This window comes from Sinohyriopsis cumingii, chromosome 12 (assembly GCF_028554795.1).
Source record: "Sinohyriopsis cumingii isolate HCF-2022 chromosome 12, ASM2855479v2, whole genome shotgun sequence".
In the NCBI taxonomy this organism is placed as follows: Eukaryota; Metazoa; Mollusca; class Bivalvia; order Unionida; family Unionidae; genus Sinohyriopsis; species Sinohyriopsis cumingii.
Window position 1 is genome coordinate 76,404,478 of NC_142972.1, and position 9,375 is coordinate 76,413,852.

The 9,375-nt window shown below is 34.1% G+C and overlaps 1 long non-coding RNA gene across 1 annotated transcript; it reads right to left on the minus strand.

Annotated features, from left to right (window-relative positions):
* Window positions 1–3,418: 3,418 nt before the first annotated feature.
* On the minus strand, window positions 3,419–7,727 carry LOC149786783 (uncharacterized). Its single transcript, XR_016425221.1, has 2 exons — window positions 7,556–7,727; window positions 3,419–5,213 (listed from the first exon to the last, which is right to left on the minus strand). It is a non-coding gene; the product is annotated as an uncharacterized LOC149786783 (long non-coding RNA).
* Between the last annotated feature and the right edge of the window lie 1,648 nt (window positions 7,728–9,375).

Genomic DNA, 9,375 nt, shown 5'->3' on the forward strand with positions numbered 1-9,375 from the left:
GTAAACACACTCAGGATCGATCTTCTTGATACAGCATCTATTAGTTATGGCTGATGTAATCACGCAGCAATCTATATATATATATATATATTCCCGTAAGCATTCCTTGATTCAGTACTGCTGTTTCCCCAGTAGGCATATATATATATATATATATATATATATATATATATATATATATATATATATATATATATATATCCACTGGCTGCCTTTTTCTTGGTGCTTACTTGACAAATCACGGTGACTGAGGCTGTGGCATTGCGTCAGGACAACAAAGGGGTGAAAAAAGTCCAAACACACAATCACAAGCTACTTATACATTTAGAACTCTTATTACGTGATCGTATATATATATATATATATATATATATATATATATATATATATATATATATATATATATATATATATATATCATGTGTAGTATTTGTTCGTGACTTTAAATGTTGTTGATTGTATATAAAGAAGATATTACATAGTTAATTGTGTACAGGGGTACACATTATGTTTTAAGATATTAAGAGTGGGTACAGATTGCAAAGGATACATACATGGATGTTATCACATTTCTAATATTAAAACCTGTTGACAAGTTTGGGGTAATTTCTCGTTGGCTTGTGGGGCAAGACGGGTTCTTAGACGAAATATGTTATCTATCATTAAGTGGGTTAGGTCACTTGAATTGGTTTTGTGAAATATTTGATTAAGTAGCAAGGTGTCACGTTGGGTAATTAACTCTTGAATATGGAGCCGCATTTGCAAATATTTCAGAGAAATTAATTTTAAGTGAAATTCATATTTAAGAAATTTCCTATTCCATGGAATTTAGATTTTGCAATCTTTCACAATGTCATATAAGGTGGAGAGTTTAGTTTACAATCGGTCTTAGCATAATGACTACGTTGTCATATCATTTTTATTCTAGGTTTGTTATGTCAGGGTTACATATCAGAGTATATTTGTATTCTACTTTTCGATGAGACATTATTAAAGTATAAACGCGTAGGAGGATCAGCACCACAGCTGAATGAAATGGTTGTGGATGGGGGATGAGGGAGATAATTTACCTCATATATTTATATTTCAAAGAAAAATATATTTTCGGCCATTTGTCTTTACAAACAGTTACACTATTTTTTGATTCATAACTTTCAATTTAAATTTTGCGAGAGATGGTTAACCATACATTTAGCTATAATTTAATTTATTTTTTGAGACGTAACTTGAAGATTATGGTGAAAGTTCCTTTATTTTTAGTCAAGTTATGGCCAGGTATACATTACAGAAAACTGATTTTACTCCCTAAAAGCAACACAAGTGGGTAACGACAATGCACGTTACACTGGTTAGCGAATTTTGGGTAATGAAATGGATAAACAGATTTTGGTTTTTAGAATATAACAAGTACTTACATTACTTCCAGTCGTTCAAAAGCGTATTTCTTTGAAACAGCCCAACGGTCTACATTAACTGGATCACAAACGAACAAAATCTCTCAAGTCGAGCTTTACCCGTATTTATCGAGCGAAACCTATTAATTCATCCTCTGTGGTTCGTTACACTTGAATCAAATGAAGACTTCTTCCTCTAAAGAATAAATATTTCTTTCAAAAATGGGAAGAAAGTATTTCGAATGATGCTATTGGCAAATTAAGCAAATTTATCAGGTATCCAGCCTGTCATCGTATGACGCAAGTCACTGTCATGCGTAAAATTAAGGAAGACATACTGTGCCAAGAATTTTCCCCTTTGTCCATATTACGTTTTTCCTTTATGAACAATATTTGTATTACTCGGTTTAGTTTAATAATAACTACGGCATGTTTGATATCATACGTAGCACGCACCGATGAATTATATAGATGTAATTCCTATCAGGTGTAAAGTTGCCATGAGATGGAAAACTTCTACATCATCTAGTCTCTACTGTAGGACTTTAAACACTACCAAAAAATTCATCCGCACACTGATCTTTTGGACCGTCCTTCCATCCATAAACAGTATATTTGTTTATACAACCATCCAACTATCTTGACAATGACCTTTCTATCTACAAAATACACACATAGGAACGCACACAGACACACACACACACACACATATATATATATATGTGTGTATATATATTATATATATATATTATATATATATATATATATATATATATATATATATATATATATATATATATATATATATAATTTCTAGTTTAAATTTATGATCAAACAATCATTTAAACTCGCCCATCCAATTTTGCAAAGTATTTTTACGTTGTTTGAATCCCGTCCTAGGACGGGTAAATAAAATACATTTGTAATAATTATGACATGTTATTTTGTGTTCTTTGAATCTATATTCAACACTTATTATATATTTTGTAATTAGTATGTGCTTACCTATAAATATTTTGTTATTGCTTGTTTGTGTCATTTTCCTTATTTATGCATTCAGGCACGAATTTTGACCTCGGTACAATTGAAATCTAGTTCGGTAGCAGATGCTTCCCACGAATTTTGACTGTGAATTAATTTATTTTTCTTTTTGCAACTATGCACTTCTTAATCCCCGTTTCTCTTCTGGTTTAAACATGCGTATGGGTCAGATAAGAGCTAAAACACTAATTAAATAATTTTACTGTTGTATTTAATAGAGTATTTGGGCTTAAAATTATGAACTGATTGTCATTGAGTGTAACTGGAAATGTTAGTAGTGCACTGATTATGGCATAAAGGCTGGCCAAACTAATTCAGTGGCTAAAAATTTGGAATGTGGAAACCCGTTTTTAAAAAAGCTCATATTCCAACCTTCTTTTTATTGTTTGGGGTTCGTTCTATGGATTGTTTTGATGTCACCTCGTTGCCTATATAAATGTGCTCGACCTATTGTAAGATATTTCGTTCATGGAGAGAGAGAGAGAGAGAGAGAGAGAGAGAGAAAGAGAAGAACACAGAGTCGAAAAATGAAATAGGCTTAAATATGAAGCTATAAGTTTAGATAACGTACACAAGGGCAGATATATTTCCCAAATGTATAAAAGAAGTAGTTCCAAAGTGATATCGCTACTAAGGCCATATAAATGAAACCGCCATTTATGGAGTTATTCATATTCTCACACTGATACAGTTCAGTGTTTTTATGAAATAACTGATAGAAGTCCAACTTAACCAGCCGAAGGTCATCGATCCACTTTGATCCACAACGACAAAGTACACCGACAATGTCATAATTTAATTATTTTACACATCATGAACTGCCTAATTTGCCTAATTGCTAGCTCAAGTTTCAGTTTGTGACAGGGAATCAACTAACAACCAGATGTGTTTTCTAAGGGATGTGTTAGACGCGGTGTAATCGGACTTACGGTAATTTTTTGGCGTGTGTGAGAGAGACAGGCAAACATAACGAGAACCAGATATAATTTTGCTGCCGTGTTTTTATTTAATAATGAAGAGGAACATTTACGATCTTTTGGACACGTTTCCTGTTATTTTGAAAACTGTGCTTTTGCAAATATATTATTCCCATTGCATTAAAATATGCTTAAACTGAGAGAGGGAGAGAGAGAGAGAGAGAGAGAGAGAGAGAGAGAGAGAGAGAGAGAGGAGAACACAGAGTCGAAAAATGAAATAGGCTTAAATATGAAGCTATAAGTTTAGAAAATGTACACAAGGGCAGGTATATTTCCCAAATATATAAAATAAAGTAGTTCCAAAGTGATATCGCTACTAAGGCCATATAAATGAAACGATGATAGAACAACCTTTTCTAAGATTTTTTAAATGAATGGGAGATTAGAAACTGGGCGGTAGTTCTTTAAATCGTTATGGTCTAGTGTTGGTTTCTTCAGCAAAGGCTTTACAATGGCAGTTTTGAAAAATGATGGGCATTCCCCAGATGACAGAGAGGTATTAATAACATCAGTTAGTGAAGGCAATACTGGATCTAAGCACTCAAGTAGCAGTGGTGTTGGAATTGGATCAAGTTCACAAGACTTTGGTGCACTCTTCATCAGGATTGTACGTACGAAATCCATAGAGACGGGTTCAAATGTTGCTAATGCTTGCCGCTCAAATTCTGTATCCCAACTGAAATTGTGATGTCAAGCTTATCTCTAATGGTTTATACTTTGTCACGGAAAAAATTTGCAAATATGTCCGGAAGGTCGACTGGAGAGAAGATAGTTGGAAGTGGTGTTGATTTGTTCTTTGACATTAGCTTGTTAATAATCTCGAAGAGCTCTTTGCAGCTGGAACTTTCCATGATCTTAATAGTGTAGTTGGCTGATATTGCTGCATGGACTATATTTGTGACATTCTTCTTAGCGACTTCATAGATTTGCTTATAAATAGTGAGTCTGGTGGAAAGCCAAAGCCTCTCAGCTTTACGGCGGTCTCTTTTAGCAGTGCGAAGCTGGTCCCTAACACTGCTATACCATGGAGAACACTTTTGAATTGATACTCTGCACTTGGTAGCTGGGGCATGTTTGTCAAGTAATGAACGCAGACAGTTATCGAGTTGTTCTGCGGTAGGAGGTAAGCAAGTTGTTAGGTTAGCTTGGATGTCGTGCATTAATTTGGTTCTATTTATCATACGGAGGTTTCTCTTAGTAGCAGCTAAAGGTGGAGGGTTAGGGACTGATACGTCAAGATGGCATATAATGCAAAGGTGATATGATGCAAGGTCATGGGATACCTTGGAGGACCGTAGAATGTTATCATCAGGTCTATGAAGAATCCAGTCTAAAATGTGACCATGTTTATGGGTGGGTTGGTTACTGACTGTTTGAGGTTGAAAACATTAATGCAATCTATGAGTTTTGATGTATTTCAGTTTCCAGGACAGTCAAAGTGAAAGTTGAAATCTCCAAGAATAATCAGGTTGCCACCTATCGAATTTCCATAGTCCAGGAGATTCGTAAACTGCTCCAAAAAGAGAGAGTCAGCCAGCTTGTTTTTTCTACTAGGAGGAGGGCGATAGACAGAAAAAATGGACTGACCTTTGCTCCAGTGTGAGTGTGGTTTGGACTAGTTCAAACGATGTGTTGTCGAAATTGAATGTTGTGGTGTACTTAAGACGTTTTATCATGGAGTTCTTTGTGATGACAGCAATTCCACCTCCGCGAGAATTACGGGGGAACGACTTGATGGAGTAACCAGTGGGTGTTAGATCCGCACACTTGAGCTCATCGCCTGATGTTTTTAGCCATGTTTCTGTCAAGAAAAATATGTCAACATTTTGGTCGTTGATAAAATTAATGCAATGCGCAGAGTTATTTCTTGGATAGTTGACACAAAGGTTGACGAATTAATTGGGATTTGAATTAGGTTATCTAAATTAACAGTCGAAATTTTTTCAAATGGTTGTGCCGAAATAAGGGAGATAACTGGAATTATTCTTCCTGTTCTACGCCGGCCAGCTTTGAAACAACGTTTCTTTTTTCGCTTCTGTTTACATTTAGGTAATGATGAATGAGGACCCAGTTCGTTTAGTCTGGTGCACAATGTAGTGTGGAGAGCCAAGGGGTGAACATTTAAAGCAATTAATGAGGGTCCATCGTAGCATTAAACGGGTTGACAGGCGAGTATCACGTGATGGCGGTTTGTTCAAACACAGTGGAGCAAGACAGCTGAGAAAAAGTCTAATTATTCTCGTTTCCAAAACAAAGAGATGAAGAAACACATACGAATTTAACAGCCAATACTTAATGAACAGAATAAAGAAGATGAAAACAGGCAGCAAGCACAAATATCATGAAAACGGCACTAAAAAACGGAACAGCTGCTTCAAACCGGTCAAGCGATAGCGGCATCTTGTGTATAGACATTAAGTACCGACTATTTCAGTAAATTGTGTAAGTTTCTAGAATGTAATTGCACATACATTTCAGTTCAGTGGCGATTAATTAATATTATCTTTCTTCATTATACTTTCCAGCAATCTGATTAGAAAGATCCGTTTGAATATTTTTCGGTTCATGAATGTATCAGCATGAAATAATATACTTTTGCACCGCTCACAGACCTTCCTTTGCTTCCACATTAGCAGTTATATTTAATTTTTATAAAATATTTACAAGCTGATTATCGAGATGGACTGAAGAGCTCATTTTAAAGAATTTTAGTTGTTATGTCCATACTAGATCTAAAATTTAATTCTCAGGAGTAACAAGTTATTTTTTTCGCAGATCATGCAGTTTAAAAAGCGATTTTGTTTGGTTTCGTACTTAAATAAAAGTAAAAATAAATGGTAAATCCTTAAGTATTCATATTACTTTGAGTCTCGTACATCTACTATACTTCGAAGAGCAAACATTATTGGACGAGGTCGATCAAAAGGTGTGATTCAATATAAACATGTTCACACATTGAAAGACATACAAAAATACACCTCTTTCTTTAGATCCTCGTCTTTGTATATATCGTGTTAGTTTTGTTTTGAAAAAGGAGCGATTGGGATAGTATGGATATTCTGGATCGGGCAAAGAGGATTTTAGGGTGAGTAAGGGGAGATAAAGAAGTTATTTTTTTTGAAAACGGGTCTACTCTATTTTATGCTCCTTCTTTTAAATCCTACAATGTGGGGCAGTAGATGTGTTGGTGATAGCCACTGCTATCGGAAGTATTTGTTAGGAGGTTTACTTTAATTATGACGAGCGGTCATTCTGATGGTATGGTACACTTGTTTGTAAATAATTATGAAGATCTTAAATAAAATGTGTGCTTGATAGTAGAAATCCTGGCATTTATAGCGCACAACAAGTAGGTGGATAGCTGGTCACTGGCTATTTATAGTAAATAATTGTTTGATTTAGCAGCAGATCACTGCGTGTCAAATAGTAGATAAAATGGTGACTACTGGTAAGAAACTAGGTGTCGATAGTTGCTAATTAGTTGGTGGATAATGCATAATTGTTGACTAGATCGTAGATAATGAATTGTTGGAAGTAGATAAAGTGTTTTTTGTATTATATTTATATTTTTTATATGTAAGTATTATGAGGAAAGTAGTGTTGTTTTTTAAAAGGATGATAGTGTAGGGTGAATATGTCATAAAATGGGGTAGAGATTTTAACTTTATAAGCGAGATAATAGGGTTGTATGTGAATTATATAGACTGGTTTAGCTGGTGAGCAAACCAAAGTACGGTCTTTGATTTAGGGTAAGACGAACGCACATTTCATTGGCAAATACACCTGTCATGATATATTTTTACAAAACAAACATAAAACCATGAAGTGAAGACAAACTCCAATAAATTACATTACCCTTCAAAATAGAACCCACATGTTACAACATGACTGATTCGGACGATAATGAGTTCATTTCTAAACAGAGCTAACAGACCAACGCGTGTGAAATGTATGACATAATACTTTATTTCCTTCGAACGATGCCAGTCACCTTATGCTACAATATATATCTTTGAACATGGCAGGGCTATGTAAATTTCCCGTTTGGATCTAAAATCGTTTACCCAATATTTCTTGGGGTCCCACTTTGGCATAATGTGTCCCATTATATTACTTATATATACAAATATAACTAGTGCTTACCTTACTGTTGTTGTTTCAAATAAATTCTCCAAAGGGTATTTCTTCCAAACGGCACAAGGGTATAGCGTAACTGAATCCAAAACAAATAAAGTATTTCAAGTTGAATAATTTCCTTTTATTTTACCCGTATTTATCCTGGCAGAACCTATCAATGAATCTTCAGTTGCCTCAAATGAAGATTGTTATCTCTAGCGTTTTTATATTTCTTTATAATTCTGTATCCCGAACCTATTGTAAGTTAAGGAAATAAATGCGATATCCTATTTATCGTCAATAATAGTGTTACTATGAAGCATAACATGAAGGCGCGACATATCGGACAATAGTTTTCACGTGCTCTTTACAATAATACTAACATTACACTCTTCCCGTTTAAAGGTAACTGCTTCAGTGCTTATGACACACGGGAAAGAGGCTTAATTGCATACCTCTGAACAGTACTCAGGTATCTGAACAATCCGTCTGTAATTTAGGATTCTAAACACCCAATATGTCTCAAACGGTACACTAACCTAAGTGTCCCTCCCTTCATCTATTAATATGAGTGTTCTTCCATTCATCTATTAATTTGTCTGTTATTTCGATCATACACCCATCACGGGAAACATATATCTACCAAACACACACACACGCACACACACAAACACACACACACACACACACACATATGGACTATATATATATATATATATATATATATATATATATATATATATATATATATATATATATATATATATATATATAGTCCATTTGTACCTTACTCAAGTAAGGCTGACTTTTAACAGAAAAATGCTACATCGCAAACACTTCCGTACCCCTTGTTTGCTATGAATAAACCTCAAATATTCACTCTTAAAACTGGAGGTATATTTGTACAAGAACAAAAGTAAACAAGCATGCCAGTCTGACCATTACACCTTACGTTAACTTAACTTCATTGCCCATATTCATAAAATCAATCGTGTATAAACACTGGCATATCGAAATTGTCCATTCAAATGAAATGATGCTTAGAAAAATGCATAAAAGAAACATGCTCATTTTATCTTTTAGTGGTTTTGTTATAGTTTGCAAACTATGTGTCTAACAATTAGATAATAATGAGTTGGTTACTGGAAATTCCATTTGAAGCACTTTATGGCTTAATTTTTTTATTTTATATCTTGAAATGTCATCATAAACTTGAAATAACACACATGTTTGCGAACATTATCATTACTATTCTGTCTGCTGAAGATTGAAGAAGCAAGATGCACATTATATTGCGGTAGTCTTACTTTTGCTATTTTGTCATATGGTTGGAAAAAATATTAATTTTAATTTGTTCTGTTTATGATAAGAAGATCCATTTACTAACTTAAGACTTGACTTTAATAATAATAATAATAATAATAATAATAATAATAATAATAATAATAATAATAATAATAATTTGAAGAAGAAGAAGAAGAAGAGGAAGAAGAAGAATCCTAGTAAAACAGCGTCAACTAGATGTTGGAGTAGCAAATGTTTTCCTCACATTTTGTTCTTTCTTTACCCCCGGCTAGTTGTTCATAAGACATACCTTAGGAATGTGTACTGGTTTCTAAGAGTGACTTACGAAATATTGTATTGCTGGAATGTTGCATTGATGTATCTTATCATATTCTTTGCCAACGTTTTCTTGTGAAATATATTGGAAAAGAGCACGTGTATTTGTTTAGTTGACTGGAATAGTCAGTTGTCATTATACCTTTGTTTCAGTTTAAGTGGTATTTACATTATTTCACCCCTTTGATCTGTATGGTGCAAGCCTATATTTGTGGATGTGTGTGTGT